The 27,849-nt window shown below is 43.3% G+C and overlaps 1 protein-coding gene and 1 pseudogene across 1 annotated transcript in view; one reads left to right on the forward strand and one right to left on the reverse strand.

The window, feature by feature from the left end:
• DDX6 (DEAD-box helicase 6) overlaps positions 1-568 on the reverse strand; it is a 31,706-nt gene extending 31,138 nt beyond the window's left edge. Inside the window, exon 1 of the mRNA XM_019975052.2 lies at positions 406-568. The gene's annotated coding sequence lies outside the window, so the exon portion shown is untranslated. The remainder of the gene's footprint in view (positions 1-405) is intronic.
• Positions 21-27,316, forward strand: LOC109568803 (CBY1-interacting BAR domain-containing protein 1 pseudogene; annotated as a pseudogene).
• The last annotated feature ends 533 nt before the right edge of the window (positions 27,317-27,849 follow it).

The raw sequence follows: 27,849 nt of genomic DNA on the forward strand, positions 1-27,849 counted from the left end.
CCCCCCCACCCTTTCTCCGCATGGCGGCCGCCGCGGCTCCTCCTCCGCGCAAAATGGCGAGCGCCCAGCTGCCGCGGCTGCACCCGTCGCGGCTCCTCGGCCTCCGTTGCTTCGCGTCAGGAGAAATCCGGGCCGAGGAGCCTACCTCAGGAGAAAATGGAGGGCAGTGTTTTTCCACCGACGGGGAGCCTGCGGGGGCCGAAATGGAGGGGAAGTTGAAAGGGAAATATGGATCCCTTCAAAGAGAAAGGAGAACTGCCTTTCCACAGCTAAGGAGAAATGATCCGGGAATGGTGGGTGGTAAGAGTCTCCCCGCAAAGTGGAAGTCAAGGGCTTGGGACCCGAGGAGGATCTGCTTATTCCTGACCAAGGACCCGCTAGCGATTCGGGGACGAGAGAGCTGACCTGACATCTCTCGCGGGCCAGGGAAGCTGCTGCAGGTCCAAGGGGGCCGCGTCCGAGCCCCTCCGGGGCGCGCCTTCATCCAGGAACGCGCGGAACCAGTGGTCCGGAGGCGCCGGCACGCACCCGGGTGTGGGGACTGGAAAGGGGACCGGCCGGGACGGGTGCAGCAGGGAGAACCCCGGGGAGAGCGCGGGGCGGGGGCCAGGGGGCGCTGTGCGCGGGCGGGCGGGGGCGGGGGTGGAGAAGGCTGTGGGAAGAGTTGGGCGGGGGTGGGGTGCTGGGTAGCTGGGGTGCGACCAGGGCAGGAGCCCAGAAAGCGAGCTTCGGAGAGGGAAGTGGGAGACTAGAGCAGCGATCCACGCTTTCTCAGCACTAAAGGGCAATTCTCAAAGAGAGGGAACCAGGGAGGCCGAGCCTCCCCAGAAGGAAGGAAACGCCGCTAGAGCCAGTTATGATGGGAATAGGAGTTCTGTACGGAAATGAACTAGAAGACCAAGCGTAATTCTTTCCCCAGCCTGACCCTCATCAGAAAGATATTTATGTATTTGTTCCCATAATTTTCATATTCTAGTGTCTCCGTTTATCCTTAACAGAAGTAACAGGAATGCAGTCTTGTTCCAGGTAAAACAAAAATCGGAAGCTAGCAAGTTGGCTAGGTTAAAGGAAAATAAAAACCTGGGTCTCACTCAACTGAGAGACAATATACCGGGCAATGACCAGACCATAGGTTCACAACAGAACTCCGACCCACAACCTCTGCTGAAACCAACACGCGAAGCCAAACCACAACCTCTGCAGTGATCAGCTCAGAATGAGCCAGACTCGGTCATTGACTTCCAGCTTCCCTAATCTTTGCCTGTGTTTCCAACTCTGGACCAATTAGAGAAAGCCAAATATGTTCCCCTAAACCAATCACGTTAGACTCCCCGCTTCTAGTTAGCCCGCCTCCAGCTTCCCCGAGTTAACCTCCAATCAGAGCAAACCCTGAAGCCTCCTTCACCCATCCCCACCCGCCCCTTTATTTTTAACTGTCGGCGTGTGAATCCCCAGCTAAGTGAAGGTGGCTGGCTCTCTTACTGTAGCAAGCTTTGAGTAAATAACTTGTTCTCATTTGGTGGTCTTTTTTGTTTCCACACAGCCAAAGAAGAGGTGTTAAAGAAATGTGAAAAGGCTGTTGTTGAGATTTTTTTTTAACGGTCCTTTTAACAGTTTTTTGGTTTTGGTTTTTTTTTTTTTTTTAATTCTAAATTTGTAGCATGTGGTCGCCCACCCAGCTTTTAAAAAACCCACTCATCTAAAGGAAATAACCAACATCTTGAGTCCATACCGGAGAGAGAATGGCTAAGTGGTTGTTTAATAAAATGTTGAGGTCTGAGGCCCCACTGTCTTTCCATGTAGCAGGAATGTGAAATGGAGGAGGACACGAAGTGAGTAGGAGGGAGAGGAGCCTAGGGATTTAAAACAGGCTACAGCCTACCCCGGTCTCTTTCTCCTAGACCTCTCAAAAAATGAGACCAGCCAAGGGAAAGGGGTTTGTATTCACAAATAAATTTCTTACCTTTAAAGGGGGCCTGGCTGAGGTCATGATGAAAACCAAAAGTGAGAAGGCAACCAAGAGTAGAACATGAAATAGCTGCCCGTTCTCACCTAGGAATCCTGCCAGGGCTAACACCTTTAAAGATTCTGCATGATGTTTTTATAAGATCTCCTTCCGAGTTCTTTATGTCAGCCCTTTTCAGTTCTCTGTGAGAAGTATGGACGGTATAGAATCAAATTATGAAACCTTAGATCTTTTCTCGGTTCAGTTTACTGATTGATGGATCCAATTCAACTATCTCAATACCGTTTTTCTCTCTAGTTCAAACAGATTAACAAAAATGATAGAAAATATGACACCTCACACACATTATAAAATTTATATTTAAAAATATTACATAAATCCAACCCTTTGGCCTTATTGAGTATAATATATTGGGGGATCTGTGGTAAATATGGTTTACTGAGGGTGTGCTATCCCCAGTGAGGTCACCTAATAATGTGTTTCCCAAAATGTATTGGTCATTTTTATTTTGTTTTTAGTCACTCTCACTTCCCCCTACTTTTTTTCAACTATGAAGCTGAAAGCTGAAGTGTTAGGCCTGGATTGTTGGCTGGCTCCTAGAGAATCTGTCTGTAGGAAAGATATCTTAAAAAAGAAAAAGATTCACAAATAGAATTGAGGTTTTCAGTATCTCCGTTTGAAACAACAGGATGTGTGTGTGTGTGTATAAGAATGAGATGCAACTGAAAATACTACCTGGAATTCAATCATAGTAATGGGCCCTCCCAGCAAATACTGTTTGCCAGCTTCACATCCTGCCCTTGGCTATTTACTGAAAAATAACTAGACAAAAAATTTCAACTGTAATTTATAATATTTAGAACCTAGAATTCTAAGTAATTTAAACCTGGAATATATACATCTGTGATACTATCTTAAAAACCCAAATGCTTTCAACAGGCTAAAATGGGTTTCATACTTTTGCTTTCTATAAGATTTTTTTAAGGAAGCATGATGGTTTTTTTAAAAACTCAAACTGTAAGCAAATATATTCATTACCTAGAAGAAAAAAGGTTCATCCACACCACAGCCTAAAGAAAATGACTATATCACACCTGGCTAAGCTTTCTAGTACAGCATTTTCCTTCCTTCATGATTTGAATTAAAATGTTCTGATTTTCCAAAAGAAAGTTCAAAAAAGTTCTTTTCCAAATTTGCTTGAGCAACATCTAATAATTACTAACTAAGGCTAATGAACCCAAAGAGCCAAGTACCATTTTCTTTGGACTTTAGAACTGGTAAAATTTGCCTCTTTGATTTATACACCAGAAGAAAACGAAGTAGCGTCAGCCTACCGAGAGCTTAGCAAAGATAGCCTCAGAGAAGTGCAAGTTGCGTGCCATGGGTACTTATTCATGTCTGACTCTTTGCAGCCCCATGGACTATAGCCCACCAGGCTCCTCAGTCCGTGGGACTTTCCAGGCAAGAACACTGGAGTGGCTTGCCATTTCCTCCTCCAGGAGATCTTCCCAATCTAGGGATTGAACCATGTCTCCTGCTTTGGCAGGCGGATTCTTTACCACTGAGCCACCAGGTAAGCCCTGGTGCAAGTACTCACCGAAGTTAATGCCTATAAAACAGACATCTTTAATCACTGAGAGAGCACACCGGGCACATTTTGTTGGAATAAATGTTCCAGAGTAAACTCAAGTTGAAAAGTAGGAAAACAGTATTAAAAACAAGGAGGAAAGTGAGTGCCTTAAACACATTTCCCCCAAACTACCATGTTTGGTCTGCAGAATTTTATTCCTTTTGACAGATAACATCTCCCCCTTCCCTGGGTACCACAGCCAGCTAGCTCAACTCACCTGAGGTGTCTTCTGACCTCCTCAGGTCCCAGGATTATTTATGTTCTGTTCATCACTCAGAGAACTCTAGCTGTAAATTTACCCTCTTGAGTTTTCTTTACTTACACCAGCAACTTTAACTTTCATTAATTTGAAAACAATGTGTGACTGGAAAGATCCTGAAATCTGGAAACTGATTCTTTAGGTATGATTTTAATTTGGTTTACTCAGATCAAGAAAGAATTGACACTGTCCCATCTATGATGTCTTGGTCTTCTCAGGTACTTTCTGAGTTAGCTTGGGGCAGTTGCTAACCGGTGATGTTGATGGGGACCCTGGCAATCCCATGGAATTGTTGCTATGTGCATGGTGCCTCCTTTGTACCCAGGACCTTGTAACAACATTATATTTCTGAATAACCTTCTCTGCCACAGTAGTTACGATCATGACAAAGTGCCTGGGCCTGATTTCCTGCCTCTAGTCAATTTGCAGAGCCTTCTATTGATTCTTGAAAATAGAACTATGATCTTAGGTACGAGTCCTGGGAAGATAGCCTAGAGCTGAGGGCTGGGCAGTCTGCAGCCCTGAATACCATGGGTGGGTGAAGTCACATCTGTGGCTTCCAGGACAAGACAGGGAACAAAGGAATACAAAGTATTCTGTGCAGAGGTTTCCTCAGTGAACTTCCTGGCTCTTTACCTGCTTGATGAATTTTAAAGTTATTCTTTATCATGTCAACCACCTCCTGAATAACCCCTTGCATGCACGTGTGCATGCCCAGTTGTTTCGGTATGTCTGACTCTTTGCGACCCTATAGGCTGTAGCCCACCAGGCTCCTCTGTCCATGGAATTTTCCAGGCAAGAATACTGGAGTGGGTTGCCATGCCCTCTTCCAGGGGATCTTCCTGACCCAGGGATCAAACCTGCGACTCCTGTATTGCAGGTGGATTCTTTACCACTGAGCTGCCGGGAAAGCCTGGTGAATAATCCCTATCTCCCAGTACCTTTTCACCACATGGCATCTACATTCTCTTGAAAGATTAGGCCTGTCAGTGTGCCTCTCCAGTCTGATTTCCCACTTTCTCTCCAATGCCTCTGTTGCTCTGGTCTCCTCAGGACCCATTCCCTCACCTTCCATTGTTTCCCTCTCATCTCTTTTCCTCAGGGCCAATCTCAAGCCCATTCAAACCAGTAGATTCCCACAGGCTCCTATCTTCCCTCCTTTCTACTTCCTGCCCAATCAGAGCTTGGGTTCTAGAGTCAGTCAGATCTGGGTTCAAATTCCGATTCCGCCACTTGTTAACTCCATAAACTTGGGAAACTTTCTTAACATCAGAGCTTCAGTTTCCCCAATTATAAAATGGGGGAAATTGGACTTAGAGCTGCGGTGAGTGCTCAGTCGTGTCTGGCTCTTTGTGACCCCATAGACTGTAGCCTACCAGGCTCCTCAGTCAGTGGGATTTCCCAGGCAAGAATAATGGAATGGGTTGCCATTTTCTACTCCAGAGGATCTTCCCGACGCAGGGACTGAAATCATGTCTCTTGCATCTCCTGCTTTGGCAGGTGGATTCTTTACCACTGAGCCAACTGGGAAGTCCTAGGACCTAGAGCTATGTGAGACTAAATGAGAATTTGCATGTGCTGTGCTGTGCTTAGCTGTGTCCCACTCTGCGACCCCATGGACTGTAGTCCACCAGGCTCCTCTGCCCGTGGGATTTTCCAGGCAAGCATGCTGGAGTGAATTGCCATTTCCTTTTCCAAAGAAATTGTAGAAGTTGCTTTATTTTTGTAGTTGGTAGATAGCCTCAAAAACCAATTATGTGGTGTTGCTATTATTGGTTTATCGACTTTCATCTGAACCTCAGCTTTTTCTTTCAGATTAGGCAATCTGTGGTGGGCCCATCAGTTCTCTTCCCCCAGCCTCTATTCTCTTTCTGTTTAGTGCCTTACCAACCTCAGTAAACAAGAGCCATGCTCCTGTTTCACAGCTTCTACTCGGGGAATGTTGGTGCTAGAGAGAGCCCTGAAACCAAGCTAATTGGCTCAACAACAAATTCTTGCTTCCACACATCAGCTGAGCCCTTTCTGAGGCCCTAGAAACTCTATCTGGTAGTTCGCAATCAGGGCTAATCATTAGTGTCAACACAAGCACTTTTGAAAACATGGGTGCCTGGGTCCCACTCAGAGGAATTAAATCAGAACCCTTGGGGCAGGGGTCCAGTATAATTTTTTGCTTTAAAGTTCCCAGGAAGAGTATAATGTAGTCAAGGATGAGAATCGCTGTTGGGCAAATTTTCTCCCACAGCAGCATTCCAAACTTTTTCTTCTATTCATACTGCTGCTGCTGCTACTGCTAAGTCACTTCAGTCGTGTTCGACTCTGTGGGACCCCGTGACAGCAGCCCATCAGGCTCCACCGTCCCTGGGATTCATTCTCCAGGCAAGAACACTGGAGCAGGTTGCCATTTCCTTCTCCAGTGCATGAAAGTGAAAAGTGAAAGTGGAGTCGCTCAGTCGTGTCCGACTCTTAGTGACCCCATGGACTGCAGCCTACCAGGCTCCTCCATCCATGGGATTTTCCAGGCAAGAGTACTGGAGTGGGGTGCCATTCGCCTTCTCCATCTTCTATTCATAAGCCCACCTTAAAATCAAAGATGTTCCATAGACACTTCATTAACTTTCCACCTCCCACAACAGACTTCTGTTGATTCTGTCTTGGAGGATAAAGTATCACATTTCCTATCTCTAGACTCTCTTAACTGTCACATCTTTGTTGTTTTTGCTATTTAGATGCTCAGTTGCATCCTACTCTCTTGGGAGCCCAGGGACTGTAGCCCGCCAGGCTCCTCTGTCCATGGGATTTCCCAGGCAAGAATACTGGAGTGGGTTGCCATTTCCTTCTCTAGGGAATCTTCCCAATCCAGAGATTGAACCTGCCTCTGTTGCATTGTTAGGTGAATTCTTTACCACTAAGCCACCAGGAAAACCCCCCTTCACATCTATCCCTTTTAAAATAAAATATACCAATGGTAACTGCCTTCATTTTTTTTTTTTTATTTTATTTATTTGGCTGCACTGGGTCTTAGTTGCGGCATGTGGGATCTAGTTCCCTGATCAGGGATCAAACCCAGGCCCCCTGCTTTGGGAGCACAATCTTAGGCAGTAGACCATAGTTCTTCCTCTTAACTTGAACCTGAATTCCTGTCCAGATTTTTCTTGATTCTAAACAACAAACAAAAATAGTCTTCCTCACTTCCATTACCTGAGTGAGAGGAGGGAGGAGCTAGCATTTACCTCGGGACTGACACTGTGCTGGGTGACATCATCCAGTTATGAAATCCTACCTGTTCTAGCTCTGGGGTATCACTTCCATCTCTCCTCTTCCATTATTACTGCCACTGTCCCGATCCAGGAGTTTTTTTCTCTTGCTTGGATTATTTCAATAGCTACCTGGATTTCTTGCTTTAACCTCTTTCCCTTGCTAACCCACCTTATACACTAGCATCGGGGTAATTTTTCCAGTCATATCAGTGTTCTGTTCAAGTCTCTTTAGTGATTCTCTGTTGCCTACAGAATAAAATTTAAATCCCCTCCTTTCTTTTCACACTAAGTAGGGAGCCTCTGGAACCTCCTCACTCTAAACCTCATGAATGTGAGGCTGGTTCTACTGACCTGCAGATCACTGAGGTTAGACTCTACTTGAAAAGTGAAAGTGAAGTCGCTCAGTCGTGTCTGACTCTTAGTGACCCCATGGACTGCAGCCTACCAGGCTCCTCCATCCATGGGATTGGATCTCTACTCTACCTGAGATTTTTTTTTTTTTTGTCTTTCAATTTCTCGATTCTTCTCATCATTCAAATTTCAGCTTAAATGTTATTGCCTCTGAGATGAACATGACTTTTTTTTTTGTCTGTGTCATGAGGCTTAGAGGGTTTTAGTTTCTCGAGACCAGGGTTGGAGGCCAGGCCCTTGGCAATGCAAGCGCAGAGCCCTAATCACTGGAACGACAGGGAATTCCACTGACTGTGCCTTTATAAATAGTCTGCTTCCCCATCCTGGCTTTCCTGGTGGCTCAGTGGTAAAGAATCCGCCTGCCAATGCAAGAGACACGGGTTCGATCCCTGGGCCAAGAAGATGCCCTGGAGAAGGAAATGGCAACCATTTCCAGGATTCTTGCCTGGGAAATCCCAAGGACAGAGGAGCTTGGCGGGCTACAGTCCATGAGGGTCACAAAAGAGTCGAACACGACTCAGTGACTAAGCAACTTACCCCCTCACTCTTTACCACATTAAGCTGCCTAAAATTATTTTGTTTGCCTGTTTATTGCCTGTGCCTTTGTTTGCATGTTTATTGCCTATGGCCTCCCAAGCAGCAAGCCCAACTCAGCCCATTTCTGGTTTCACTGATTCATCCCAATTGCTCTTTTGTGCTGGCCACCACTTCAAGCTCTTTCCCTGCTGAGATAATACAACCTGGATTGTTCAGAGTAGTCTGTGTTTAATGCCTGGATTGCTCCACAGTCATTATTAATAGTGTTTCTGTTTTTTCTCAAAATTATTCCAACTTGGACAATAAATTATACAACCACTGTTATTTATAGCCTTGACCATAGCCATTTGTGGTTGTGTGCTCTCGCTTCAGTTGTGTCTGACTCTTTGTGATGCTATGGACTGTAGCCCACCAGGCTCCTCTGTCCATGGGATTCTCCAGACTAGAATATTGGAGTAGGTTGCCATGCCCTCCAGGGGTCTTCCTGACCCAGTAATAGAACCTGTAGCTCCTGCATTGCAGGTAGATTCTTTACAGCTGAGCCATGGGGAAAGCCTTCAGAGCCATTTGTACATATGTCTTATTTCTAAGCTCACTGAGGACAGGAAGCAAGTCATGTTCCTATGTCTTTCATCAATAACACATCGTAAAGTATTTTGTATAAATATAGTAGAAAGCTCAGAAAGTGTTTGTTAAATAAGACTGGCTGATACATTAAAATATCACATATGTGGAGAGTCTAGCAAAATATCTAACACATTCTAAGTATGTTAGGTTAAAACAAAAAAGATCAATATATGTTGGTTTCCTTTGCCCCAGTTGACTCCAAATGTCCTGTCTCCCAAGCTCTTTGTTGAGAGGCTGTGCCACATAATTTAGTATCCAGTTACACACTAGCTAGTTTGCTTTTATTGAGTTTTTTTTGTGTGTGTGTGATCATATTTCTTCTACTAGATTGGAAACTCTTTGAAGGCAAGCATCATTGTCTTATAATTCTCTATTCCACATAGCAAAACTAGTTCATGTTTATAAACTTGTTGATCACTAGGATTCTCCACACTCATTGGCTGGTAATTTGTAGGAAAGAGTGAAATGATGACCATGGTAGAGGTATCAGTTTAGGTGCCAACAATCAGAGGCACCAGGGTTGAAGATCACTTTCCCTCTTTGTAGATGATGCCTCTTGTGTTCTTCCAGCCAACAAAAGTAGGAGGAGTAGGAAATCCTATTCCTAAGGATTTCAGTAACATTTTCAGAGTATAGGTTCAAAAGATCAGGTAATAGTTATGCAAAAGCATAGTTGTCTTTTGGAAGTAGGGGAAGAATGAAAACTATGCATAGTGTTGAGACCTGACTTTGGAGTATGAGCTAGGATTGAATTCCTCAGCTATTTAACCTCCCTAAACCTGTTTTCTCATCTGGAAAATCAGGATGATACCTCTGTCTCTGGGGTGGTTGTGAGAAGAGTACATGAGAAATAACACATAAAATGCTTAGCAGAGGGCCTAACTTATTGCAAGCCTCAGTAAACAATAGCTATTTTTATAATGGGTGATCTAGGTAGCTAAAGGTTTCGATGCTAAAGGTGGGGTAGCTAAAAATATGATCGCTATCGAATTTTTAGTTAAACCTTGTTTCTAGTGTCAGTGACAGCTGTAATTCTTTACCTGTTTATTCATTCAACCATTTATTCTTTTGTTCATTTATTCATTGTTCATTCGTTTATTCTATGCCAGATACCAGGATTCCCTGGTGGCTCAGACAGTAAAGTGTCTGCCCACAATGCAGGAGACCCAGGTTTGATCCCCAGGTTGAGAAGATCCCCTGGAGAAGGAAATGGCAATCCACTCCAGTACTCTTGCCTAGAAAATTCCATGGACGGAGGAGCCTGGAGGGCTACAGTCCATGGGCTCGCAAAGAGTCGGATACGACTAGGCAACTTCACTTTCTTTCATGCCAGATACACAATAAAATGTTTATGAAATATTGTTGAATAAGGGTGATGTGAAGAAAGAAAGAGGTGAGGAAGATTAAGAGGTACAAACTTCCAGTTACAAAATAAAAGAGTTGTGGGTGTGAAACGTTCAGTGCGGGGAATATAATCAATAACTATGTTCTTTGTAATGACATATGGTAACTAAACTTATTGTGGTCATTTTGAAATATGTAGAAATACCAAATAACTATGCTGTGTAATAGAATGAACATAGTCTTGTAGATCAATTATACTTCAAAAACAAACAATTAGGATTGACATATGTACACCACTATCTACAAAACAGATAACTAATGAGAACCTTTTATGTAGCACAAACAACTTTACTTGGTACTTTGTAGTGACCTAAGTGAGAAAGAACTCCAAAAAAGAGGGGATATATATATACAGGTGGCTGATTTACTTTGCTGTCCACCAGAAATTGACACAGTGGTGTAAAGCACCTATCAGATCAGATCAGATCAGTCGCTCAGTCGTGTCCGAGCAACTATAGTCTAATAAAAAACAAACACATAAACCCATAGTGAAAAAAGTTCAGATTTGTGGTTACCAGAGAGGCAAGTTGGGGCAGGAGGAATTGGATGAAGGCAATCAAAAGGTATAGACTTCCATGCATAACATAAATAATTACTAGGAATGTAGTGTATGATATGATAAATATAATCAACACAGCTGTATAGTGTACAAGAAAATGGTTAAGAGAGAAAATCCTAAGAGTTCTTATCACAAGAAAAATTTTTGTTTCTATTTCTTTTATTTTATATCTGTAGGCAATGATGGATGGTCACTAAACATTTCATGATGTATGTAAGTCAAATCATTATTCAGTATTCCTTAAACTTATTCAGTGCTGGATGTCAATTATAAATAATTATAAATAAAGCTGGAAGGAAAAAAATTCAGTTACAATTAAAAATGTCGACTTATTTGTTGCCTTACCAATAGCTGAGAAAAGAAGAGAAGCTAACAACAAAGGAGAAAAGGAAAGATATACCCATCTGCAGACAGAGTTCTAAAGAATGGCAAGGAGAGATAAGAAAGCCTTGTTAATCAAACAATGCAAAAAAAAAAAAAAAATAGAGGAAAATAACAGAATGGAAAAGACTAGAGATCTCTTCAAGAAAATTAGAGATACCAAGGGAACATTTCATGCAAAGATGAAATATCCAATAAAGGACAGAAACAGTACGGACCTAACAGAAGCAGAAGATGTTAAGAAGAGATGGCAAGAATACACAGAACTATGCAAAAAAGTTCTTAATGACCCGGATAACCACAATGGTGTAATCACTCACCTAGAGCCAGATATCCTGGAGTGGGAAGTCAAGTGGGCCTTAGGAAGCATCATTATGAACAAAGCTAGTTCAAATCCTAAAAGCTAGTTCAAATCCTAAAAGATGATGCTGTTAAAGTGCTGCACTCTATATGCCAGCAAATTTGGAAAACTCAGCAGTGGCCAGAAGACTGAGAAAGGTCAGATTTCATTCCAATTCCAAAGAAAGGCAATGCCAAAGAATGTTCCAACTACCACACAATTGTACTCATCTAACATGCTTAGCAAGGTCATGCTCAAAATTGTCCAAGATAGGTTTCAACTGTACATGAACCAAGAACTTGCAGATGTTCAAGCTGGATTTAGAAAAGGTGGAAGAACCAGAGAAAAGAATTCCAGAGAAACATCTGCTTCATTGACTAGGCTAAAGCCTTTCACTGTATGGATCCCAGCAAACTGTGGAAAATTCTTAAAGAGATGGGAATACCAGATCACCTTACCTTCTTGAGAAATCTGTATGCAGGTCAAGGAGCAACAGTTAGAACTGAACGTTGAACAATGAACTGGTTCAAAATTAGGAAAGGAGTATGTCAAGGCTATATATTGTCACTCTGCTTATTTAACTTATATGCAGAGCACATCATGCAAAATCCCAGACTGGATCAAGCACAAACTGGAATCAAGATTGCCAGGAGAAATATCAATAACCTCAGATATGCAGATGACACCACCCTTATAGTAGTAAGCAAAGAGGAACTAAAGAGCCTCTTGATGAAAGTGAAAGAGGAGAGTGAAAAGGCTGGCTTAAAACTCAACATTCAGAAAACTAAGATCATGGCATCTGGTCCCATCACTTCATGGGAAATAGATGGGGAAACAGTGGAAACAGTGAGAGTCTTTATTTTCTTGGGCTCCAAAATCACTGCAGATGGTGACTGCAGCCTTGAAATTAAAAGACGCTTGCTCCTTGGAAGAAAAGCTATGACAAACCTAGACAGTGTATTAAAAAGCAGAGATATTACTTTGCTGACAAAATTCTGTATAGTCAAAGCTATGGTTTTTCCTGTAGTCATGTCTGGATGTGAGAGTTGGACCATAAAGAAGGCTGAGCGCTGAAGAATTGATGCTTTCAAACTGTGGTGCTGGAGAAGACTCTTGAGTGTCCCTTGGACTGCAGGGAGATCAAACTAGTTAATCCTAAAGGAAATCAACCCTGAATATTTATTGGAAGGACTGATGTGAAGCTGAAGCTGTAGAATTTTGACCACCTGATGTGAAGAGCTGACTCATTAGAAAAGATTCTGAAGCTGGGAAAGATTGAAGGTAGGAGGAGAAAGTTAAAGTGAAGTCGATCAGTCGAGTCCGACCCTTTGCGACCCCATGGACTGTAGACCACCAGGCTCCTCTATCCATGGAATTTTCCAGGCAAGAGTACTGGAGTGGGTTGCCATTTCCTTTTCCAGGGGATCTTCCTCAAACCCGGGTCTCCTGCATTGCAGGCAGATGCTTTACTGTCTGAGCTACCACGGAGCTGACTAGGAGGAGAAGGGAACGGCAGAAGATGAGATGGTTGGATGGCATCACTGACTCAATTAATATGAGTTTGAGCTAGCTCTGGGAGATAATGAAGGACAGGGAAGCCTGGCATGTTGCAGTCTGTGGGGTCACAAAGAGTTGGACACGACTGAGCAACTGAACAACGACAACAAAAAATGTTGAATAAATAACAGAGTAATAAGTAACATGAGGAGATGATGACATTTTTGGAGATATGCTCTCAGTGTTATCTCTGGATGAACATAAAATGCCCTGTGACTGAGGTCAGGTTGCTGTTTGCTGAAAGTGCAAAACCGGTGACTTCACCTACAGAGAACACAAAATATGTAACATTCCTTCAAGTCTTCTAACCTATTACTGACTGGCAGCAAATGACTGCTTCCCGTGTGTGTGCCTGCTCAGTCGCTTCAGTTTTGTCCTTTGCGACCCTATGGAGTGTAACCTACAAGGCTCCTCTGTCCATAGGATCCTCCAGGCAAGAGTACTGGAGTGGGTTGCCATGCCTTTCTCCAGAAGATCTTCCCAACCCAGGTTTCAAACTTGGATTTTCTGCATTGCAGGTAGATTCTTTACTGCTGGGCCACTGGGGCAGCCTGACTGCTTGCTATTTTGTGCAAAAACTCAAGGTTGCAGAGGTCAGTCCTCAGTTTCCCTTCTCTACCTCTAGACTCATCTTCCACAGAATCTAGCCTTACATCTCCCCTGACATTCCTTCCTTCTAATGCTCCAGGCAGAGTGAAGCACTCCCATTTTGGTGCCACCATTGTGCAAATTTCTATTACTGTGCACATCTCTTGGTATCAGAGATAACTTGGTTGTAGGTTCACAAGTACTGGATCTATCTATGCCTCATTCTTTATATGTCCAACACCTGACGTAAAGCCTGACATTTGATAGGTGCTCAGTAAACGTTTACTGAATGGGCTCTTGAGCAAACTAAACTGTACGTTCCCTTTAGTCTCCTTTTCAAAAATAATCCTTCCAAAGGAATTACGTATTATCTCAATTTCTACTTCCTCATCCTAGATCTTTTCCTGATGTCTTATATCCAATGCGTCGCCAAGTCCTATGGGTTCAATCTCTAAAATATTTCCTGAATCTGTCTGCTCCTTATTACCCCATTGCCTCCAACATCAACCAGACAGAATTGTTTTCCACTGGCCTGTTTCCTCGGAGAAGGCGATGGCACCCCACTCCAGTACTCTTGCCTGGAAAATCCCATGGACGGAGGAGCCTGGTGGGCTGAAGTCCATGGGGTCGCTAAGAGTCGGATACAACCGAGCGACTTCACTTTCACTTTTCACTTCCATGCATTGGAGAAGGAAATGGCAACCCACTCCAGTGTTCTTGCCTGGAGAATCCCAGGGACGGGGGAGCCCGGTGGGCTGCCATCTATGGGGTCGCACAGAGTCGGACATGACTGAAGTGACTTAGCAGCAGCAGCAGCAGCAGGCCTGTTTCCTGCTGTTGTGTCCTAAACTGGGCTCCCTACTTGCCCCTTCTTGTCTTATCCCAATCTATTCTCCACACATCCTCAGTGATATTTTTCATGTAAATGACAGCGTCAGCACCTTGCATTGTCAATAGCTTCCCAACATGCTTAGAATATGCTCCCATTTCCCTTCCCTGGTCTGCAAGGGCCTATATTATCCAAGTCCTACCTATCCTTCCTATTTCAGCTCCTGCAACTCTCCTTGTTGCTCAGTCTACGCCAGCCACAGTGGCCCTTGGAAGTTCTTAACGTCAGCAAACTCTTTCCCCCCTCAAGACCTGCTGTTTTCTCTAACAGAAGCACTTCTCCTCTCTCCTTACACAGCTGGCTTCTTGTTCTTCAAGCAAATGTCATTCCTCAAAGACCCTCCCGAACACACATACACCCTGTCCTCTATCACAGGATCTTGTTTATTTTCTTCATAATTCTTATCAGAGTTCTAATTATTATATTTCATCATGATGACTTGGTTTGGGGAGGTGTTTGTTTGTTTCTGGCTGCATGGCATGTGAGATCTTAGTTTCCTGACCGTGGATGGAACCCTTGCCCCCTGCAGTGGAAACACGAAGTCTTAACCAGTGGACCGCCAGGGAAGTCCACCATGATTACTTGCTTACTGCTTGTCTTCCCTATTAGAATATAGGTGAGCATGGAATACAAAGTATATTTTATTCCCCACTGTATCCCAAGTGCTTAGTACAGTCCCTGGAGCAAAGAATATACCAAACATGTACAAGTGAATACATGAATGAGTGCCCTCACTATTTTCAGTGCAAACTGTCTAGCTTTTCTTTTAACTTGCAAATCGGTATAAGACTCCTCAGACTAAAAGCTAAAGATTTACCCTTGACTTTCTCTTCCTCTTGCAGCTGCAGCCCTGTTGCTTCTTCCCTTACTTGACCAAAGAGTGGATTGTCTGTCTAGACCTCATCCACTCCCACTCTGTGAAACAGCTCTCACTAGTACCATGAATGACCTCTTTGTTTTTAAATCCACAGACATATGCTCCACTTCTCAGCCTACTTGACCTTTCTACAGCCACACTTCCTCAATTTGGTTCCACAGAACACTGGTCCCTTGAGTGGCTCTAATGAAAAAGTGTGTTCCTGTTCCTCCTATTAAACACCTTTCTAGCATCCTGTGCTTCAACTCTGTAGCATTTAGCTCACTTGCAGTTAATTTGTTTAATTAGTTAATATCTGACTTTTCTGAGAAATGCAGGTTCTTGAGGGCAGGGACCCTTATCTGATTTTTACTGAATAGTCCCATATTCTAGAACGTAAAAGATGTTTGTTGAATTAAATGAACGAATGAATATGTTGCCTTCAGGGGAAATCACAATGTGAATATATTAAATGTAAAATCCTACACAGAAGAAATGTGTTCAAATTTATTTAGATCAGGATTTTCCAAACTCAATTGCCCATAGCTCTCTTTGTTCTCTCACACTCCCAGTAGAATACCAGCAAACATCCTGGGGGAATTTATAAAACACACATGGGAACATGTTACTCTCCAGTGTTACATTTTGTTGAATAATCACTGTTTCTCCATATCTTCCTCACCTGACTCCTAAGGACTCCACTTTTCCTGATTCTCTTTTTCCTTCGCAGATGATCTCACCCATCATGAGGTCACCAGGTATTCAGTGTGTTGTTAACCACCAGTTGTATAACCAGGCTTGTGTCCCATCTAGTGACTAGATACATCTATCCTGGCTGCCTCACTAGCCTTTCATCCTGTGTCTAACCCCCGCAACCTTCCTGACCTTCTTGTATTGTATATCTTGGTTAAGGGTATCGTCATTCATCTAAGACAGAAACCTAGAGGTCTAAATTAAATTGATCAACTTTATTTCAGAAATACGGTTTATAACTTGGGCTCCTCTGGTGGCTCAGGTGGTAAAGAATCCACCCGCAATGCAGGAGATCCAGGTTCAATCCCTGGGTGGGGAAGATCCTGTGGAGAAGGAAATGGCAGCCCACTCCAATATTCTTGCTGGGAAACCCCATGGACAGAGGAGCCTAGTGAGTCCAAGGGGTCGTGAAGAGTCGGAGGCGACTGAGCAGTGCAGCACACATGCCCGGTAGCTCAGCTGGTAGATTCTGCCTGCAATGCGGGAGACCTGGGTTCAATCCCTGGGTTGGGAAAATCCCCTGGAGGAGGGCAACCCACTCCAATATTCTTGCCTGGAGAATCCCCAAGGACAGAGGAGCCTGGCAGATTACAGTCCATGGGGTCCCAAAGAGTTGGACATGACTGAGTGACTAAGCAAAAAACAGCCTATGTGGAAATACTGACACATTCTGGGGATAGAACAATAAAACAATAAACCAGTAATTATAATTATGTGTGATAAGGGCTATTATAGAGGAAGTAGACCGAGTTCCCTGCAAGAGTCAGCAGGAGGGGGCACATAACTGGCAGGGTTTTCCAAAAGAAATTAAGTCTAAACTGAGACAGAGGTATGAGTCAGAATTAGCCAGATGAATGGGGAGGGGAAAATGAGAAGCCTGGAGGCAAGACGCAGTTTGGCACATTTGAAATAAAAGTAGTTCCAGTTGGCAAGAGAACAGAGCTGTGGGGAAAGATGAGGCTGGAGAGAGGTGGGCAGGGCCAGATCGTGCAGGTCTTGTAGGTCAGATAGAGTCTGTAGTTTACCTGAGGGCAATGGAGAAATCATTTAAGCAGGGAATCAGAAGCTCAAGTGCCTTCAGGGGAAGGCAGGTGGCTTAAATCAATGTCCTAGAGGAAGCAATGGGGCCCACAGACTGCCAGAGTCCACACTCCCCTGAAAGCACTCAACTTTGAATTTTAAAACTGTGACCTGGACAAGAGCCACAATCACACTTTTTTTCTTTTTTAATTATTTGGCTGTGCCAAGTTTTAGTTGCGGCATGTGGGATCTGTAGTTGCAATATATGGGCTCTTAGTTGTGACATGTGAAATCTAGTTCCCTGACCAGGGATAGAATCTGGGTCCCCTGCATTGGGAGGGTGGAGTCTTAGCCACTGGACCACCAGGGAAGTCCCTGCATTTGTCTTTTAGAAAAAGAAATTAGATGCATGGAATGAAGCTAGGCAAGAGGCAGGAAGGTCAGAAGGCAGTCCAGGTGAGAAATGAAGGTTTGAATGGGAATCAAGTGTGGAGGGAGAGAAGTGGTAGGTTCTAGAGATATTTAGGAAGAAGAATCACCAGGCCTTGGGGTAAATTTGATCTGTGGCTAAGGGATGATGAAGTTTATAATTTTATATTTTATGTCATGACAAGAAAAATTTAAACAAAAATTTTCTTTGCCCATTTGAGCTTCCTCCTTTCCCTTTGGTATGTATTGTGTATCTATATTAACTAGATCTCCTTAGGAGATAACATCTTTCTTGATCTCATCAAGGGTCACAACTCCTCAGGAGATATCCTTCCTTCTTACTTAAATATTATAGCCACAGTGACCCATAATCTGGATTGTGTAAACTGCAAATAATACATCATTTAATATAATAGAGCCCTCTGTCTCAAAAACTGATATAACTGTGTTTTGACATTTAATGGGCTGAACTGTTCTAAGCACTTTCTGAGAGGCTGTTCCCAAGTTATACTTTGGCTCAAATAATTATTCGTCAACAGGGAGAAATCAAGATTTGTTTATTACTGTTATTGTTGCTATTGCAAAATGAGGATTCTATAGGACGGTGAAAGAGATGGCAAATAGGTCAATGGTAAGAACAGCCAAATGGAAAGAAACACAAAGAACTAAAAAGATGAGGGGTTAAAAGAAGATGCAATTTAAAAAAATTGTATTTGGGCTTTTGACCTTGATACTGAGTCATGAAGGCAAATTAAAAGCCTGAAAGTTCAAACTAGAGTTCCAGTAAGCAACGCCAGATTAAACACGCATTTAATTCCACTTCCTTTCGAAACTCTACTAAAATGACAGAAAAGAGACTGAAACAAAACAAAACAAAACCAAACACTGCTTAAGAACAAAGAGAACAGGAGAGGAGAGGAACGATGACCAAATTAGCAGAACCAGGGAAGGGGCTTCCTAAACTGACAGAGAAAGGCAAGAAGCAACTTGGATTTCCACCCCACAGCTTGCAAAGGCTCAGGAACTGATGACATTGGTACCTCTTGAAGTTGTGGAGAGGAGGGACTATGAACAGGAGATGGATTGAGAGTCTGGGTAAAATGCTGTTAGACATCCAGAATTGCTCACTGACCCCAAATGGCTGGGCAACCTCTCCTCTCATTCCAACAGAAAGCTGGAGGTCTTGTTTCTGGAGCAGGTAAAAGAGACAAAAACCTAAAGATACAGCCTTTAGCTGTTCCTCAAAGAAACAGACCTGCAAGATCAGTAAAGTACCTAGATGATAAGCAAACACTCCCCTCCACCCACCCACCCCCACATAGACAACCAAGAACCACTAGATATCTGAGAATGTCCTCTTATGTGAAGATGAGACCAGAACAAATAGAAAAAAACTACTTACAGAAAACAGATTAGGTAGACACCTGCCTCCTGTCTTCCTCTCTTCTATTCCCCTTCACTAATTTAGTCCCAAAGCCATGGGTATGAGCAGATAGATATCTATGAGGGGTTGGGAGAGGTGGTATTAAAGCAGGGTGGGCAGGACTTTTGTTGGGTGGGGACAGTGGTCATGACACTGGCAGCCAGGTATAGGCTGTTGAAGTCTAAGTAGAGTGACAAGGAATCCACATAGGTATCGAGCCCAAGTCGGGTAAAGAGAGTATTTGCAGAGGGAGTGGGAATGGCAGCAGCAGCTGCCTGCCAGGGTATTAGAAGTGCGATGAGTCAGACAGGCCATCAAGCATTGAGGCTGCTGCTGCTGCTGCTAAGTCATGTCCAACTGTTTGAGACCCCATAGACTGCAGCCCGCCAGGTTCTTCCTCTGTCCATGGGATTTCCTGGGGAAGAATACTGGAGTGGGTTGCCATTTCCTCCTCCAGGGGATCTTCCCAACCCAGGGATCAAACCTAAGTCTCTTGCATCTCCTGTACTGGCAGGCAGATTCTTTACCAACTGCATCACTTGGGAAGCCCAAAGCATTGAGGGGTAGGTGGCAATAGGCCCAAGCTTGGTGTCAGAGCCTGGGCAGGGCAAGGAGAGTATTTGTCCAGGAGAGGCAGGGGCAGCCATACAGTTTGGGAGATCAGAGTTTGAGCAGAGTAAGGAGTTATGTCCATAGCCAGTGTGATATGTTAAGCCAAAAGGGAGGGAAGATGGCATCTGAATGGGGTGGGGGCTGGATGTGACAGTAGCCCCGAACAGGTTATGGGTATCTAAGTAGAATAAGAATGACTAGGATCCAGGAAAGGCAAGTATCTGCAAGTGGAGTTCTGGATACACATATTTTCTAGCTGTATCTGCTGAGAGAGAGCTTGGAAACAACAATGCGTGCACGCATGCGTGCTGTCACTTCAGTGCTGTCCGACTCTGGCTGGCAACCCTATGGACCTCTGTCCATGAGATTCTCCAGGCAAGAATACTGGAGTGGGTTGCCGTGCCCTCCTCCAGGGGATCTTCCTGACCCAGGGATCAAACCCGTGTTTCTTATGTCTGCAGCATTGGCAGGCAGGTTCTTTACCACTAACACCACCTGGGAAGCCCGGAAGCAACAATACTCCAATGGCAATTAACACCTCTACTGCCCAAATCCTGGTGTCTAAATACCATCCTCAACTAAAAGAAACCTGGGACCCTTGAAGAAATGATTGATTCCAGAGTTGAGATAGGGAATGCACAAGATAAACCTGGACCGTCTTTCTGTGTCAGAAGTAAAGAGATTCTTAAAGAATAATGCAGACAAAGCAAAAGAATATAAAAGGGGCTTGACAGGGACTCTCATTAACAAAATCTGAGCATCAAATAAATAATGACAGTCAAAGGTTATAATACATTGAATAAAATAGGAATCTATACATCCATCAGATCAGATCAGATCAGTCGCTCAGTCGTGTCCGACTCTTTGCGACCCCATGAATCACAGCACACCAGGCCTCCCTGTCCATCACCAACTCCTGGAGTTCACTGAGACTCACGTCCATCGAGTCAGTGATGCCATCCAGCCATCTCATCCTCTGTCGTCCCCTTCTCCTCTTGTCCCCAATCCCTCCCAGCATCAGAATCTTTTCCAATGAGTCAACTCTTCGCATGAGGTAGCCAAAGTACTGGAGTTTCAGCTTTAGCATCATTCCTTCCAAAGAAATCCCAGGGCTGATCTCCTTCAGAATGCACTGGTTGGAGCTCCTTGCAGTCCAAGGGACTCTCAAGAGTCTTCTCAAACACCACAGTTCAAAAGCATCAATTCCTCGGCGTTCAGCCTTCTTCACAGTCCAACTCTCACATCCATACATGACCACAGGAAAAACCATAGCCTTGACTAGACGAACCTTTGTTGGCAAAGTAATGTCTCTGCTTTTGAATATGCTATCTAGGTTGGTCATAACTTTCCTTCCAAGGAGTAAGCGTCTTTTAATTTCATGGCTGCAGTCACCATCTGCAGTGATTTTGGAGCCCAGAAAAATAAAGTCTGACACTGTTTCCACTGTTTCCCCATCTATTTCCCATGAAGTGACGGGACCAGATGCCATGATCTTAGTTTTATGAATGTTGAGCTTTAAGCCAACTTTTCACTCTCCACTTTCACTTTCATCAAGAGGCTTTGTAGTTCCTCTTCACTTTCTGCCATAAGGGTGGTGTCATCTGCATATCTGAGGTTATTGAGATTTCTCCTGGCAATCTTGATTCCAGCTTGTGTTTCTTCCAGTCCAGTGTTTCTCATGATGTACTCTGCATATAAGTTAAATAAACAGGGTGACAATATACAGCCTTGACATACTCCTTTTCCTATTTGGAACCAGTCTGTTGTTTCATGTCCAGTTCTAACTGTTGCTTCCTGACCTGCATACAAATTTCTCAAGAGGCAGATCAGGTGGTCTGGTATTCCCATCTCTTTAAGAATTTTCCACAGTTTATTGTGATCCACACAGTCAAAGGCTTTGGCATAGTCAATAAAGCAGAAATAGATGTTTTTCTGGAACTCTCTTGCTTTTTCCATGATCCAGCAGATGTTGGCAATTTGATCTCTGGTTCCTCTGCCTTTTCTAAAACCAGCTTGAGCATCAGGAAGTTCACGGTTCACATATTGCTGAAGCCTGGCTTGGAGAATTTTGAGCATTACTTTACTAGCGTGTGAGATGAGTGCAATTGTGTGGTAGTTTGAGTATTCTTTAGCATTGCCTTTCTTTGGGATTGGAATGAAAACTGACCTTTTCCAGTCCTGTGGCCACTGCTGAGTTTTCCAAATTTGCTGGCCTATTGAGTGCAGCACTTTCACAGCATCATCTTTCAGGATTTGGAATAGCTCAACTGGAATTCCATCACCTCCACTAGCTTTGTTCATAGTGATGTTTTCTAAGGCCCACTTGACTTCACATTCTAGGATGTCTGGCTCTAGGTCAGTGATCACACTATCGTGATTATCTGGGTCGTGAAGATCTTTTTTGTACAGTTCTTCTGTGTATTCTTGCCGTCTCTTCTTAATATCTTCTCCTTCTGTTAGGTCCATACCATTTCTGTCCTTTATCGAGCCCATTTTTCCATGAAATGTTCCTTTGGTATCTCTGATTTTCTTCAAGAGATCCTAGTCTTTCCCATTCTGTTGTTTTCCTCTATTTCTTTGCATTGATCGCTGAGGAAGGCTTTCTTATCTCTTCTTGCTATTCTTTCGAACTCTGCATTCAGATGCTTATATCTTTCCTTTTCTCCTTTGCTTTTCGCTTCTCTTCTTTTCACAGCTATTTGTAAGACCTCCCCAGACAGCCATTTTGCTTTTTTGCATTTCTTTTCCATTGGAATGGTCTTGATCCCTGTCTCCTGTACAATGTCACGATCCTCATTCCATAGTTCATCAGGCACTCTATCAGATCTAGGCCCTTAAATCTATTTCTCACTTCCACTGTATAATCATAAGGGATTTGATTTAGGTCATACCTGAATGGTCTAGTGGTTTTCCCTACTTTCTTCAATTTAAGTCTGAATTTGGCAATAAGGAGTTCATGGTCTGAGCCACAGTCAGCTCCTGGTCTTGTTTTTGCTGATTGTATAGAGCTTCTCCATCTTTGGCTGCAAAGAATGTAATCAGTCTGATTTCGGTGTTGACCATCTGGTGATGTCCATGTATAGAGTCTTCTCTTGTGTTGTTGGAAGAGGGTGTTTGTTATGACCAGTGCGTTTTCTTGGCAAAACTCTATTAGTCTTTGCCCTGCTTCATTCCGTATTCCAAGGCCAAATTTGCCTGTTACTCCAGGGGTTTCTTGACTTCCTACTTTTGCATTCCAGTCCCCTATAATGAAAAGGACATCTTTTTTGGGTGTTAGTTCTAAAAGGTCTTGTAGGTCTTCATAGAACCGTTCAACTTCAGCTGCTTCAGTGTTACTGGTTGGGGCATAGGCTTGGATTACTGTGATATTGAATGGTTTGCCTTGGAAATGAACAGAGATCATTCTGTCGTTTTTGAGATTGCATCCAAGTACTGCATTTCGGACTCTTTTGTTGACCATGATGACCACTCCATTTCTTCTGAGGGATTCCTGCCTGCAGTAGTAGATATAATGGTCATCTGAGTTAAATTCATCCATTCCAGTCCATTACAGTTCGCTGATTCCTAGAATGTCGACATTCACTCTTGCCATCTCTTGTTTGACCACTTCCAATTTGCCTTGATTCATGGACCTGACATTCCAGGTTCCTATGCAATATTGCTCTTTACAGCATCGGACCTTGCTTCTATCACCAGTCACATCCACAGCTGGGTATTCTTTTTACTTTGGCTGCATCCCTTCATTCTTTCTGGAGTTATTTCTCCACTGATCTCCAGTAGCATATTGGGGCACCTACTGACCTGGGGAGTTTCTCTTTCAGTATCCTATCATTTTGCCTTTTCATATTGTTCATGGGGTTCTCAAGGCAAGAATACTGAAGTGGTTTGCCATTCCCTACTCCAGTGGATCACATTCTGTCAGATCTTTCCACCATGACCCGCCCGTGTTGGGTTGCCCCACGGGCATGGCTTAGTTTCACTGAGTTAGACAAGGCTGTGGTCCTAGTGTGATTAGACTTACTAATTTTCTGTGAGTATGGTTTCAGTGTGTTTGCCCTCTGATGCCCTCTTGCAACACCTACCGTCTTACTTAGGTTTCTCTTACCTTGGGCATGGGGTATCTCTTCACGGCTGCCCCAGCAAAGCGCAGCCATTGCTCCTTACCTTGGACGAGGGATCGGCGGCTGTGACGGGTGGGCTAAAGTGCAGGCGGCTGTGATGGGCGCGCTACTGATATAAAAATGAATAAATAAATGAATGGGTAGAAGAGAAAAATTTTCCTTACTTTTAGAATGACAACTAATAAATTAAAAGGAATAATAAATTGAAAAATCACCATTTGGCAACCATTATAGTAAAAATTCATTAAGCCGAAGAAACTAACGAGTAGAAGTTTGAAGAGGAACAGGATATATATATGCAGTCTCCAAGTAGCTCTGCACAAAATGTTTACTAAATTACACAGGGCAAAAGAGTAACTTCACATGGAGAAACCTAGCAGATACCACTTTAACCAGGTGATCAAAACAATCTCAAAACTGGGACACATTGAAACCGATTATTACCTGGGCATTAACTGATGCGTGTGTGTGTGTGTGTGTGGTTAGTTGTGTCCAATCTTTGTGACCCCATGGCCTGCAGCCTGCCAGGCTCCTCTGTCCACGGGATTTTTCATAGCAAGAATACTGGACAGGGTTGCCATTTCCTCCTGCAGTACTGGTGGCACCAGTGGTAAAGAACCTGCCTGCAGGAGATGCAAGAGACATGGCTTCGATCCCTGGGTCAGGAAGATCCCCTGGAGAAGGGAATGGCAACCCACTCCAGTATCCTAGCCTGGAAAGATCACATGGACAGAAGAGCCTGGCAGGCTGCAGGCCGTGGGGTCACAAAGGTTGGACACGACTGAGCGTGCGTGCAGGAGCGGGCCTCCACTATTACTTGATAGAGGCAATAAGGACACATCATCACTTCATGATGCTCTTGCTCCCAAAAACCATAGCCTGAATTCCATCATGAGGAAACTCCAGCTGAGGGACATTCTATTGTCGAGATCACGAAAGCCAAAGAAATAGTGGAATAATTGTTTTAGACTGAAAGAAACTAAAGACACGTGACAATAAATGCAGTGTATGGTCCTGGATTGGATCCTTTGTTATAAAAGGCAGCGCTGGGACAACTGGAGAAATTTAACTGGGGTCTGTGGGTTAGATGGGGCTTCCCTGGTGGCTCAGAGGTTAAAGCGTCTGCCTCCAATGTGGGAGACCCGGGTTTGATCCCTGGGTTGGGAAGATCCCCTGGAGAAGGAAATGGTAACCCACTCCAGTCCTCTTGCCTGGAGAATCCAATGGACGGAGAAGCCTGGTGGGCTACTGTCCATGGGGTCGCAAAGAGTTGGACTTGACTTCACTTTCACTTTCACTTTGTGGATTAGATGGCAGTCATGTATCAGTATTAATGTGTTGATTCTAATGATATTGGTAGGTAGATCTTGTTTGAGGAAATACTCAAGTACTGGGAAAATGGGTATGACACCCACCATTGGCAATTTACCCATGATGGCAATTTACTCTCGAATGATTTAAGAAAAATTTTCTTTAAACTATTCTTGAGGGGACTTCCCTGGTGGTCTAGTTGTTAGGACTCCTTGCTTCCACTTAGGGGTCATAGGTTTGATTCTTGGTTGGGGAAATAAGATTCCACATGCTGCATGACACAACTAAAAAGCAAAACAAAACAACCCATTCTTGTCTTTTTTTTGAAAATTTAGACTTCTCTTACAATAAAAAGAGAAATTAAATTGAAAATATATCACTAATATCCTCAGAGAAATAAGTAGCTATCAAATTAATGAAACAAGAACAGACACTATGAAAAGAAACACTCAAACAAAAAAGAACTCTTGCAAATTAAAAATATGGGTGCCCCCGGGACACTTCCGGGCACCGAGACTGTGTCATTGGGCCCAGCCTGGGGTCTCTAGTCGTGAGTGAGGCGGCATGTTGAGAGCAGCTTGGAAAACCAGGACTCTCAAACCAGACAACTGCAAGATGCTGTCACAAATGTGGAGAAACATTTTGGAGAGCTGTGCCAAATCTTTGCTGCTTATGTGCAGAAAACTGCCAGACTGCGAGACAAAGCGGACCTCCTGGTGAATGAAATGCACGTATATGCCTCTACTGAGACCCTGCGTTTAAAGCAGGGCCTGAAAAACTTTGTTGAGGACTTTGCCAAACGTCGAGATTATTGACGAGCTGAGCTTGAAAGACTTGAAGCCGAAGTAATTGAACCTTTGAAAGCTTATGGAACCATTGTAAAAATGAAGTGAGATGATCTCAAAGCAACATTAACAGCAAGGAATCGAGAAGTTAAACAATTAACTCAGTTAGAAAGAACACATCAGAGAAACCCATCTGATCGACATGTTAGTTCGCAGGCAGAAACTGAATTACGAAAAGCTACGATGGATGTGACCCGAACAACTCGTCATCTGGAGGAAATTACTGACAATTTTGAAAAGCAGAAAATAAAGGATATAAAGACTGTATTTTCAGAATTTATCACTATCGAAATGTTACTTCACAGAAAAGCTTTAGAGGTCTACACTGCTGCCTACCAAAATATACAAAAGATTGTTGAAGATGATTAGAGGTTTTCTGACATTCTCTATATCCACAAGATTATTCATCCCTTTTAGATACTGTAAGAGCAAATTCAAAGTTACCTCTTCAGAGATCATTGTCAGCTAAGTGTGTATCTGGAACAGGACAGGTATTGACCTCTCCACTAAGAAAGGATCAACAAACAGAAGATGATGATGAAGAGGATGAAGATTTAGATGTTATAGAAGACGAAAATTAAATTTCTTGAGTAAACTTTGCATTTCTATTTTCATCTTAAATGACCTGGAATCCAGAATTACTAAAATTGTAAAGCATAATACTGGCTTGATACGTTAAACCTCAAAATTAAATCCTATTGGGAATTTAGAAATTATTAAAGGAAATTTATGCCAACCAAAAAAATATATATGATAGCAGAACTTTTTTGTCTACTTACAAACTGTCACGATAGTAAAGTATTGCACATTTATTGACTACTTTCCCCACACTGCACATTTCATGACTGTGACTCATTTATTTTACAACTGGAAGTTTGTACCTTCTAATCTCCCTCAGCTATTTCTTTCCTCCCCCCACCCTCTTCAACTCTGGCAACTACCTGTCTATTCTATCTGTGACTGTTTCTAGTTTGTTATATTTATTCATTTGTTTTGCTTTTTAGATTACACATATAAGTAAAATCATACAGTATTTGTCTTTCTCTGCCTGATAACAGAAATTAAAAAAAAATACACAACAGAAAGCTTGCAAGACAAATTTGAGGAAATCTTACAGAAAAAATTATAAAGATAGATGATAAACGGGTTAAAAAGCAAAAACAAAACAAGCCCCATAATAATTGGGTTAGACCAGGGGATACAACATCTGAATAATAGGTACTCAAGAAAGAGAACAGAGAAATCAGAGAGGAGGAAGTTATCAGATGAACAGTTAAAGAATTGAAAGACGTTACTTTCCACATTGAAATGTCCCACCTAGAGCCAGCACAGTGAGTGAAAACAGACCCACAACGAGAAATATTACATCTTCGAGGTACACCAGAAAATCTGGGATAAAGAAAAGAACAGATCTGAGAAAGGAAACAAAACTAATTAAACATAGAGAAAGACTTAGGAATCCAAATGATTTGAGACCTATTAGCAGCTACCCAGAACTCGAAGGCAGTGAAGAGATATCTTTAAGATTCGCCAGTCCAAGTTCGATGCAGGATACTGGATGCTTGGGGCTGGTACACTGGGATGACCCAGAGGGATGGTATGGGGAGGGAAGAGGGAGGAGGGTTCAGGATGGGGAACACATGTATACCTGTGGCAGACTCATGTTGATATATGGCAAAACCAATACAATATCGTAAAGTTAAAAAATTAAAAAAAAATAAAAAGATTCTGGGGAAATATTACTTATAGCCTGTTGCTGCTGCTGCTAAGTTGCTTCAGTCGTGTCCGACTCTGTGCGACCCCATAGATGGCAACCCACCAGGCTCCCCCGTCCCTGGAATTCTCCAGGCAAGAACACTGGAGTGGGTTGTCATTTCCTTCTCCAATGCATGAAAGTGAAAAGTGAAAGTGAAGTCGCTCAGTCATGTCCGACTCCTAGTGACCCCATGGACTGCAGCCTACGAGGCTCCTCTGTCCATGGGATTTTCCAGGCAAGAGTACTGGAGTGGGGTGCCATTGCCTTCTCCGACTTACAGCCTAGAACCCCCCAATATAGCCCAGCTATCCATGATGT

The sequence above is a fragment of the Bos indicus genome, chromosome 15, assembly GCF_029378745.1.
Source record: "Bos indicus isolate NIAB-ARS_2022 breed Sahiwal x Tharparkar chromosome 15, NIAB-ARS_B.indTharparkar_mat_pri_1.0, whole genome shotgun sequence".
Taxonomy (NCBI): Eukaryota; Metazoa; Chordata; class Mammalia; order Artiodactyla; family Bovidae; genus Bos; species Bos indicus.